Consider the following 10,778-nt stretch of genomic DNA (forward strand, 5'->3'; position numbering starts at 1 on the left):
GGTCACCAGCTACAGCCATACATATATCACCAAGGAACAGGCCACTTGCCTGTAGGAAGTAAAGGACTTATATACCTTGGGTCCTTTGTGAGTGAAGATGGCAGCTCCACAAAAGATAAAAGCAAGAATTGGGATAGCAACATCAGCCATGACTAGACTATACAGTATTTGGAAACATAACAAATAATAAATCAGCTTCTCAGTGACGGTCAGACTTTACAAGTCACTTGTACTCTCCACCCTATTCCATTGGCTCTGAAAGCTGGACACTTACAGCGGACACCGAGCACAGGATACAGTCGTTTGAAAGCAAGTGTGACAGAAGAATGCTACATATATCGTATAAGAAGACCGGACAAATGATTATGTTAAGACAGTTTAGCTACCACCCATGCTGGAGAACAGGAGCCTCTACTCTCATGGTCATGTCACAAGACATACCTCCCTGTCAAAGACCAAAGTACAGGGGACAGTGGAGGGAAAGTGGAGAAGAGGTAGACAGGCCTGAGTGGACAACATCAAGGAGTGGACTGGCTGCAGCTTTCAAACCCTGATATGGACAACAGAAGATCGAAAGCACTGGAGATACCAGAGTGCCCAAGCATCCACCATGACACCTGTACAACCCCCTAGGCCATGGGGTGAGTGAGTGTGTGAAATACTGAATCAAGCAACTTAAACTGTATGGGGTGTTCACAGAAGCCTGTGTAGACGTTAAAATGACCCCAACACAAAAAAGCCAACTTATCAGGAGGTAGTTGTTTACGTGTGTGTGTGTGTGTGTGTGTGTGTGTGTGTGTACGCGTGCGTGTGTGATACCAAGACTGTGTCAGATGGTGTTTTTTTCTAGTGGGGCTGTGCCCCATTGTCCTGTGTGTACTCAAGTGCTCTCTGAGCTCTTGCAGCCCTATTCCCACCTCAAGCACGAGCTCCTGTGAACCACTTTGACCACTTCTCTCCCTCCTTCTGGTGAATGTCCTGTGTGACTGCCACTGTGTTCTTCTTTAGTGTCCCTAAAAATAAACAACAAGAAGCTGACTTAGTAATGCTAGCTTGATTCTTACATTATGAAACATTATGAGACGTGTATATTTTAAATAATATAACTGAGGTAAAGGCCTATTCATAGTCTGGATTTTCGGTGGTGAGGTGACCACCGCTCCGGTGGTGAGCTGACCACCGAAGCTGTAATAACGTGGAGCGGTGGTGAGTAAAAACAGAGAGAAGGGCTGGGGAGAGCGGTGGTTTGCTCTTCACCGCGGCTCCGTGACGTCATGTTGTAGTTGCGGTGGTCACCTCACCACCAATAAAGACTATGAATAACGCTTAAGAATGTATCATGAAAGTTGTACTACAATCTAATCACACGGCCAAATGCTACAATAAATTACATGATTAATTACACATCAAGAATAGCTATGGTCTGTAAAGATATTTTTGCTGCATATTGAGGATTATTTTCTGAACAGAAAATTAAAAACAAACCAAAAAACAGTAATTCTAAATGTCTTGAGCTATGGTGGCAAATTTGTGAAATACAAACGGTGGCCTCTGTTCAGAATTGTTGTGATCCCTTTTCAGCAGTTACAGCTGTAATACTGTGGCATGCTTCTACTTCTGTACATCAAACATCAAATGTTTTGCCAAACACCATTTCAAGTTAGAATGACAAGAGGAAAGTTCAAGATAAATGTACAGTGGAGCAACCATTCTGTGCATGCAATCAAATTAAGGGCAAGATCCTATCAACTATGTGATTGTGATTAGAAACTACAAGTACATTTTGAAGTGAATACGATATTTCAACTTACAACTGGTTCCAGTAGGGCGGCTCCGTCTCTGTGTCCCACTTGAGGTGCTCACATTCAGGGTTCCAACAGCTGATCAGGGTTTCAGGTGGGCAGCAATTCCACTGTGACTCAGGGTTCCTACACATAATTTTACATTTCAAGATGTTAAATTCTCTGTATGTTTAAAGAAATGAAATAAATCTAATTCCATAGTTTACATACTTGCATGAGAACCTCCAGGGGACACACTGGGGCTGCTGGTTATACTCAGTGTCCACTTTCTTGCGGCTAACTCTCTGGGACACAGTAGTCAGTCCAACGCTGTTCATTCCACAGGGAGGTGTAGGTCACATGTCTTTGCGATGGCCTACAGTACATTCAATAAAAAAACGTACATTTTAGCAAACATAAAAAACTAACTTTAAGCAGTAGCATGGTGTGGGCCACAATGTCAAACAGCTCAGGAGAAATACAGATCACATGACATGCATGCAGGAGGAGTGAGCGCGCAGGAGTGTGCGGAATTGTAATGTGGCAGCCTGTCAGTCCAACCTACTTGATTCATGCAGACTCACTTCCTTTCTCAGATCGAGGTGGGACTTATGTGTCTAATAATAGAAGGGAAATTCCAGGTTGTGTGCCAATGTACTTGGCAAACACTTCAACACAGTGGTTTTGAAAGTGGGGTCTGGGGATCCCCAGGGGTCCTTGAGGGGATTCCAGGGGTCTCCAGATAAATTATGGATAATTGCGAACCAAATGGACCCTAATGTTGCTGCAACTCTGAGAACCAAATCCATTTTGTTTGACCACCATAACTGTAAACTCTGTCATGGTGGTCCGTATTCTAATGTAGGGGTTCTCAAAGTGGGGTGCGAGGACCCCCACGGCCCTATATTGCCACAAAATATTATTAGAACCATTGCCCTAAAACAGCCATTTTACCTCCTCTGTCGTTTCAACATCAGTCTGTACATCAGATGGAGTCTCTGCTTCTGACATCGCATGTGTCTTCAAAAGAAAAGAGCACAAAAACAGGGGAAAGAGACATTAAAGTTAAAGCAATATTATGCCGAACCTTTGAATGGCATAGGGCTATCATACGCCTATCATATAGCCTCTCATTGCCTACTTACTCACACATGTGTTGTATTACACCTTGTAAAAGCTTAAAAGCTACTGGTGGGAAACTTGTTTTCAATGTGGAATAAAAACAGTTCTGGAGCCTTGTCAAAAGTAACAAGTTGGGTGCATGATGGCAATATTAAAAACCTATGTGAAATGCTAACAGTGGCCTATTTACAGATTTGTCACACACCCTATTCCACCAGTTATATAGCAGCTGTATGCTGTGGCATGCTTTTACTAGTGTACATCAAATGTTTTGCAAAATTACATCATTAACTCATTCTAGGCGGGAACCCCTTTTTGTAACCCTACCCTTCTGGTCAGGAACCCCTTTTGGGTTTCTGTACACTATGTACAGTATTCAAAAATTACAAACAAATGATGCCGCTATATAAATATTTGAAGTTTTTCAGAAAACTTAGGTCATGATTTAGAAGGATTTTTTTTAGAATCGGCCTAAGTCCAAAATGGGTTAACCCATTAAGACCTGGAATGCATCTGTCACTTTAGCGTTTAACCACATTAACAATTATTTTATACTTTAGCTAATGAGAGGAAAGCTGAGTGACAACGTTTCGGTCTAAATTACTTTCATCAAGTATCTCAGGTCATTTAGACCGACACGTTGTCACTCAGCTCAAATAAACTGTGGCTCTATAAATGATTTGCTATTTTTGGAACTAAATGCAAATCTTTGAATATATATTCTTTCACAGCAAACGATTTTAACTCAAATATTTGCTTCTGGTCGGTCCCTGAAACAAAATATTTTCAGCTGGGGGTCCACAGGGACATGAAAACATTCAAGCACCACTGATAGGGTTTTCAAAAAACTGGCAGGATTTAAGACATTTTGTAGTGTGGTCTCATGTAGAAATTTACATTTTAAACACTCAATTTTACCTTATGCACCATGAAAAAGAACTTCTTGTTATGTCCAGACATGGACACAGAACACAGCTAGTAATTTGTGGACTGGATCACTGGATCACTGGACATCTTCATTTCCAATTTACTTAAACAAATAGACGAAGAGGAGAATTACCCAAAAGAAACACAGACAGGCACATAAAAGCCCCCCCCCCCCCCCCAGCCTACCGTACTTCTAAAATCAAGACCTCCTTGTGACTGGTGTGGTGTCAACAAAAACAAATCAGGTGCACATACACAGACACATGCACAGGCACACCTTACAAACCTAAAACTTAAACAAGTGGTTCTCAACAAACTTGTTCATGTCAAGGACCCCCAAATTGACACTTATTAGCCGCAGACCAACATTTGAAAAGATATGCCAGGGACCCCCATAAGAGAAGATTTTCTCTTTTTTTCAAACATTTTCTATTTCAAGGACCCACAGTTTGACATGCATTAGGCTACGGACCCCCATGGCAATTCTATCTCTGGGACCACAATTTATATTGTAAAATCACACCCGTGTGAAGTGAGTGGTGCAACTCTGTGTGGGGGTCCCCGGAAGGTCCAGACCCACAGGAACGGGGCCAGGGGGTCAGCCGCCCCGCGTCCGGAATGGTTGAAAAATGACAGACTTACGGTGTGGGGGTCCCTCTACTGTACTGTCACTGTACTGTACTGTATCACCCCAAATCATCATATATACAGTTAATATGTGTATGTGTTGTGCTGCGCAACAGTTGTGAAAACCAACCAAAAGCTACTTTCTTGCTCGGACAGACCCAGCCAGCCAGCCAGCCAGGGACAGACCCAGGGACACACATAGCTGTCTATATACTCAAAAATAGTCAAATCAATGTTAATTTAACGCTGATAGTGTACAAATTTGTACACTCAGAGTTACAGACATGTAAGGGTCCATTTGTACAATCAGTTACAGACCAATAAGGGTCCATTTGGTTCCTGTACTATCAATCATTTAGCTGGGGACCCCCTGGAACTCCCTCAATACAGTCAAGGACCCCCCACTTCCCCACTTTTAGAACCACTGACAGACCTGTAAATATATGCTCTCTCTCTCTCTCTCTCTCTCTGATCTCCAACTCAGCAGAGCAGGCAGGCAACAAGTCACGTAGCCAAGAGAGCTATCTCCCAATTTACAATATTGTTACTGCTGCTAGTATTAACTACTGGTTGTTTAGGATAATTTATAACCAACAAGCAGATATGAAATAAATCGTCATGTTGTTCCATGTTAAAAGATGAGTCAATAATATAAAAGATAAATGTAGTAAAAACAAGGTGAATCAGTTAATCTTGTGCTGTGTTTCAGGGTTGAGCTGCTTAACGACCACACTGTTTTCAAACGTTTTACTACCGGTATTATTATTATTAAGGGTCCATTTGGTGGTTCCTGACTCCTGTACTATCAATCATTTAGCTGGGGACCCCCTGGAGCTCTCAAAATACAGTCAAGGACCCCACTTTGAGAACCACTGACTTAAACGTGGCAGCGGTGGCCGAACGGATAGCGGCGCGGTCTAGATACCGGAAGGTTCCCAGTTCGAATCAGCCGTCCGACACGTTAAAATTACCACCGCTGAAATGCCCTTGAACAAGGCATCAACCACTACGATGAAATGTGTTCTATGAGCAGGGCCTGGCTGGAAACAAGTTCTTGAGCTTAGCCCAGATACCCTGGGTAAATATAGATTTCATTTCATTTCATTTCATTTCATTTCATTTCATTTCATTTCATTTCATTTCAAACAGACCTGTAATGCTCTAGCCTCTTGCTAGAATCTCGCTCTCTCGTCGCGGGACCTTCGACACACTTTTACCCAAGCATAGCCACTTCCAACAGCGTTTGTGTCTGTACCATGCAGCACCAAAAGCAATAATTTGAAACCCACAAAACGTCAGATGTTCATTGTTGTTGCCTTCCTTGTTATTTGTAATAATAAAGCCCGCAGCTGACTCTTATTTTAGTTATTGAAGCAAAATGCACAGCAGATAACAGAAGTTAAATGTAGATTTACTGGTCGCAAAAATAAGAAGCATGCTCTTACCTGGCCTGTAGCTGTATTGTCATGCAGGCGCTAGTCCGAGGTGCGGACGCATGTCGAACCAATGCTCCGTCGGACCATAGTATGCCTCCCCCTAATCTTGTGACTTTGTGTGCCAAACGGCTCCATGTTGTTGCAGATTCCATCACACAAATAGATCGGGAATTTCTTATTTCCTTGTTCAACTGCCTTTGATGACTTTATGTCTGTTAATTTAATGTGAATCTCTTTCTGTAGCGGATGGAACGGTTACGCAGGTTAGTTTTCAAACAGCTCTCTCCGCGCCTGTCTGACTATTTGAAATTCACCACGTCATTTCCTGAATCAGTGAAGCACGTGACCCAGGACAACCAATCGCATTCGCGTTTCAAACGGAAATGCAATGCATTCTGGGACGATCTGTAGTTTATTTGAGTGCTATTCATTGAATTAATGCTGGAACATTATAAAAAAAAGTAATTATTATACATTGAGATAGCCATAGAGGTGTAGCCTGCAGCTAGAGTCTTCAACGTTTGTCAGGCCAATAACCCCTTCAGAGAGATGAAGCAGGGACCTCTATAACATACATAAAATTGTGTTGCAGAATAAAATAAACATTTCCATCGATTTCATAGCTTCATATACACTTGTATAAATACATGTTTTCATGTTAATGTGTATTTTCAGATATTTAACGACTAAATTCCCTCAATTCTTAACCTTTGCCAAAGAGCTGATCTACAAGCTTACATTTTGTAAGCTTATGCTTAAGCTTATTATGATGAATTCCTGTTCTGTCCTTTGTCTATATAGAAGTGTCTATTTGTACGTCTCTAAATGTTTTTGATGAATTGAACATGGTGGACCCTATTGGAAACAAGTGTAATGCCTAATTGGGTTGTCCACTCACAGTTAACAGCCTTTGTATTGAGTTTGTGCTTGAAATGTACTGTAATTCTGCAAACTGTTAATAAATGTTTCAATCAATCAATCAATCAATCAATGCCTGACAGGCCTGTTTACAGTATGACAGTTGGCTCATATTCTTTTCTAGGGTAATATAGTTTGGGTGCCAATGCAGGGGTCATGTGTCAAGACTTTGTTTTTACATGACATTGTTCTGTGTTTGTGCGTGCATGCATGCGTGCGTGCGGGTGGGTGATTGGTCTTCGATAGGGAGACCACTTGAACGCTATCACTATTATAGGGGAAACGTCCAATCCAACTCGCCCCAAAATATCAGATCTACAAGCTCACAATGAAATCAATTTAACATATTTTGTTAAATTGTATACAATGTGTAGTGGGGGTCCTTCGTCTCCATCTCTCAGCTAAGGGGTCCTTGGCCTGAAAAATGGTGAAGACACGATTATAGCCTGGTGTTTGAAGGAACTTGGATCAGTCAGATGCACAGAGACAGACAGGTGTGCCTCCCTGTCTGCATCCTCCCGTTGAGGACGCGGCAGTGGTTATGGCTCAGGGGTAGAGTGGCCGGTAGAACAGCCGGATGGAACCGTGAGGTTCCCAGTTCGATACCAGGCTCCCCCAGAGTTAGTGTCGAAGTGTCCTTGACCAATATGCGGCTGAACCCCTAATAGGGCAGTTAAACTACTCCTGAAGTGCAGGTTGGTGACTTGCATGGTTTCCTCTGCCATTGGTGTGTGCAAGGGTGAATGAATGTAATGCACAATCTATGTAAAGCGCTTTGGATAAAAGTCCTATATAAATGCACCATTTTGTACAACTAATTGGTTGACAGGTTTATCAGACATACGCAGGTATCCACAGACACAATCCAACCCTCCTCAAATTAGTATGGGATCACTCTCTCTCTCTCTCTCTGTTTCTCTCTCTCCGTCCCTCCCCCACCCACCCGTTTGTCTGTCTGTGTCTGTCTGTGTGTCTGTGTCTGTGTCTGTCTGTGTGTCTGTCTGTGTGTCTGTGTGTCTGTCTGTGTCTGTGTGTCTCTCTCTCTCTCTCTCTCTCTCCCTAAAACATGCACACTTCTTTTTCTGCTCGATGTTGCGACATCACTCAATGAAATGACGTACGTAGGGCTGCCCTGGAGGCCGCCCTAGTAGTTTGAAGACGCACGTTTCCCACAAGCCTGCACAGCCAGTTTTCGCACCTGTGTCACAGCTTGAAACAATAGGAATGACCGGCCTTGGATGCATATCAATGGTGATGGCCAGGTCCATTGTGTCGAGTCGACTGTACTGTAGGTGGCTGATGGATTTACGATGATAAACTAATTCAATTTCAGATATGACGTTTGCAAGGTAAATGAATCATTAAACACTAAAACACTAACACTAAAGTTTGCCCATTACAGTTGATATACAGTATATTCTGGGTATATTAGGTCTACATTTAAGAGGTTATTTCAATTGGTGATCGCTCGTGAGTGTGCATGTGTGCGCGGCATAGCCCCACTACTTGAAATATCCACAGCACATCGCTGGACATAGGCATTATAGTCCCACACACAACATGTGTACGCCTAACTGCTATTCACTAGTTGACGTCTGTGCATGTGCTGCCTACATCAGATAATCATTTTATACATAATTCTCTCCCTAGGGAAATATCCGCCCATTTTGCCCAGAATAGCAGATCTACAAGCTCATTAAATCAATGAAAAGCTTCCATCTGCAACACAATGTTATAGGCCTACAATGGCCGGTACTCTCTCTCTCTTTGTCCGTCCGTCCGACTGTTCGTCCATCCATATCTATCTAGACTTATACACTGTTGTTCACATCCAAGATCATCAAAGGAACACTTATTGTAACTTATCATTACTTTCAAGAGAAAAGCTGGTACAGATTTCATTTATGATAACTTGCTGTCAGCTGCTTACTTTCTGCAGTTCTTTACCCAGATATGCTCTAACTGTGTGTGTGTGTGTGTGTGTGTGTGTGTGTGTGTGTGTGTGTGTGTGTGTGTGTGTGTGTGTGTGTGTGTGTGTGTGTGTGTGTGTGTGTGTGTGTGTGTGTGTGTGTGTGTGTGTGTGTGTGTGGGCGCGTAGCCGACTTATCCCATGCTTGAACCTTTATACGTTCAGTTATTTTTGGCAAGGCAAAACTGGTCAACCTTGTATGGGTCCTGTATGGGTTATGTATGGGCTAAGTGGGCATGGGTTAGAACTGGTCACTCATGTCTGGGTCCTATATAGGTTATGTATGGGCTAAGTGGGCATGGGTTAGAACTGGTCACTCATGTCTGGGTCCTATATAGGTTATGTATGGGCTAAGTGGGCATGGGTTAGAACTGGTCACTCATGTCTGGGTCCTATATAGGTTATGTATGGGCTAAGTGGGCATGGGTTAGAACTGGTCACTCATGTCTGGGTCCTATATAGGTTATGTATGGGCTAAGTGGGCATGGGTTAGAACTGGTCACTCATGTCTGGGTCCTATATAGGTTATGTATGGGCTAAGTGGGCATGGGTTAGAACTGGTCACTCATGTCTGGGTCCTATATAGGTTATGTATGGGCTAAGTGGGCATGGGTTAGAACTGGTCACTCATGTCTGGGTCCTATATAGGTTATGTATGGGCTAAGTGGGCATGGGTTAGAACTGGTCACTCATGTCTGGGTCCTATATAGGACCCAGTACTTTCCCTATGGGTCCTATATAGGATTATCTTTTTTGGGAAATTTGGCGCCACCTTTCGGAACTTTCCCGACGTCGCACAGGAACGGGGATGGTACCGTTGGATTCAGCGTGAAAAGGTAAGTCCGGCCAAGTGGTCTTTTTTAAAAATAGGGATAAAGTCCATAGCGCACCTAATTAAGAGTGGTTAACTCCGCCCACAAAGGTCGCACAGGGGCGTGGCTCACATCCACGCGTAGGGCTTGATGATGCGCACACGCATATATGTGTTTCCTCGCACACGGTCATGCGGTTAAGAAAACTAGGGTTAGACTTTGACGCGTGATAGCTCCGCCCACAAGGGTCGAAAATGGGCGTGCCTTACATCCACGCCTAGATATCAATGAGACGAACGCGCCAATATGTGTCTCCCCGCTCACGGACGTGTGGTTCTTAAAATTAGGGTTAGCATTTCACCATTCAATACACTGTAAGGTTTATCATGTCTATAACGCTTGTGGATGACAGGTCAGAGTTGGAGAGCTCTTGCTACGGGTGTTGCACGAGAATGGCGGACCTATCGGAGCGTAGATATCGGAGAGCTGTACGTGCCCATGTAAATTACTTGGCTGATGGACCTATCGTTGCCGAGCTATCGCGCGTCGAAAACTAACCAATTAACTAGCCAATTAAGATAACCGTAAGTCCGTGTGCTGGGAAACACATATCAGCGTGTTCAGCTCGTCGTGCTGAGTCCGAAAATGGTCTCACTTTTTTCCAGACGTGTTTCGAGGGCTAGGGACCGATAGGAGGCGTTTACACCCACTTCCTGACATTGTAGAGAGATAAGACCACCACCATTGGAATCGGGTCGAAAAACTAAGTGGGGATACATACCCCTTGATTATTTTAAAACATTGGAAATATATCGTTTCTGGGTGCATTTGTGACACTTTTACAAAACGTTCGCGCTATTTTTGACCACTTTCCTGGGATCGGACAGTCTCGACATTATGATATCTGGATTCAGCGTCGAATGCCCATGCCCACTTAGCCCATACGTAACCCATATGGGACACAGACATGCGTGCCCAGTTCTAACCCATGCCCACTTAGCCCATACATAACCTATATAGGACCCAGACATGCGTGACCAGTTCTAAACCATGCCCACTTAGCCCATATATAACCCACAAGGGACCCAGACATGCGTGACCAGTTCTAACCCATGCCCACTTAGCCCATACGTAACCCATATGGGACACAGACATGCGTGCCCAGTTCTAACCCATGCCCACTTAG

General features: G+C 43.5%; 1 long non-coding RNA gene across 1 annotated transcript; it reads right to left on the bottom strand.

Moving 5' to 3' along the window:
* Nucleotides 1-875: 875 nt before the first annotated feature.
* On the bottom strand, nt 876-3,920 carry LOC306918972. The gene is made up of 5 exons (XR_013789448.1): nt 3,822-3,920; nt 2,736-2,801; nt 2,013-2,157; nt 1,812-1,928; nt 876-1,013 (listed from the first exon to the last, which is right to left on the bottom strand). It is a non-coding gene; the product is annotated as an uncharacterized lncRNA (long non-coding RNA).
* Between the last annotated feature and the right edge of the window lie 6,858 nt (nt 3,921-10,778).

Source organism: Electrona antarctica (genome assembly GCF_951216825.1).
Source record: "Electrona antarctica genome assembly, contig: scaffold_493, whole genome shotgun sequence".
NCBI classification, from domain to species: Eukaryota; Metazoa; Chordata; class Actinopteri; order Myctophiformes; family Myctophidae; genus Electrona; species Electrona antarctica.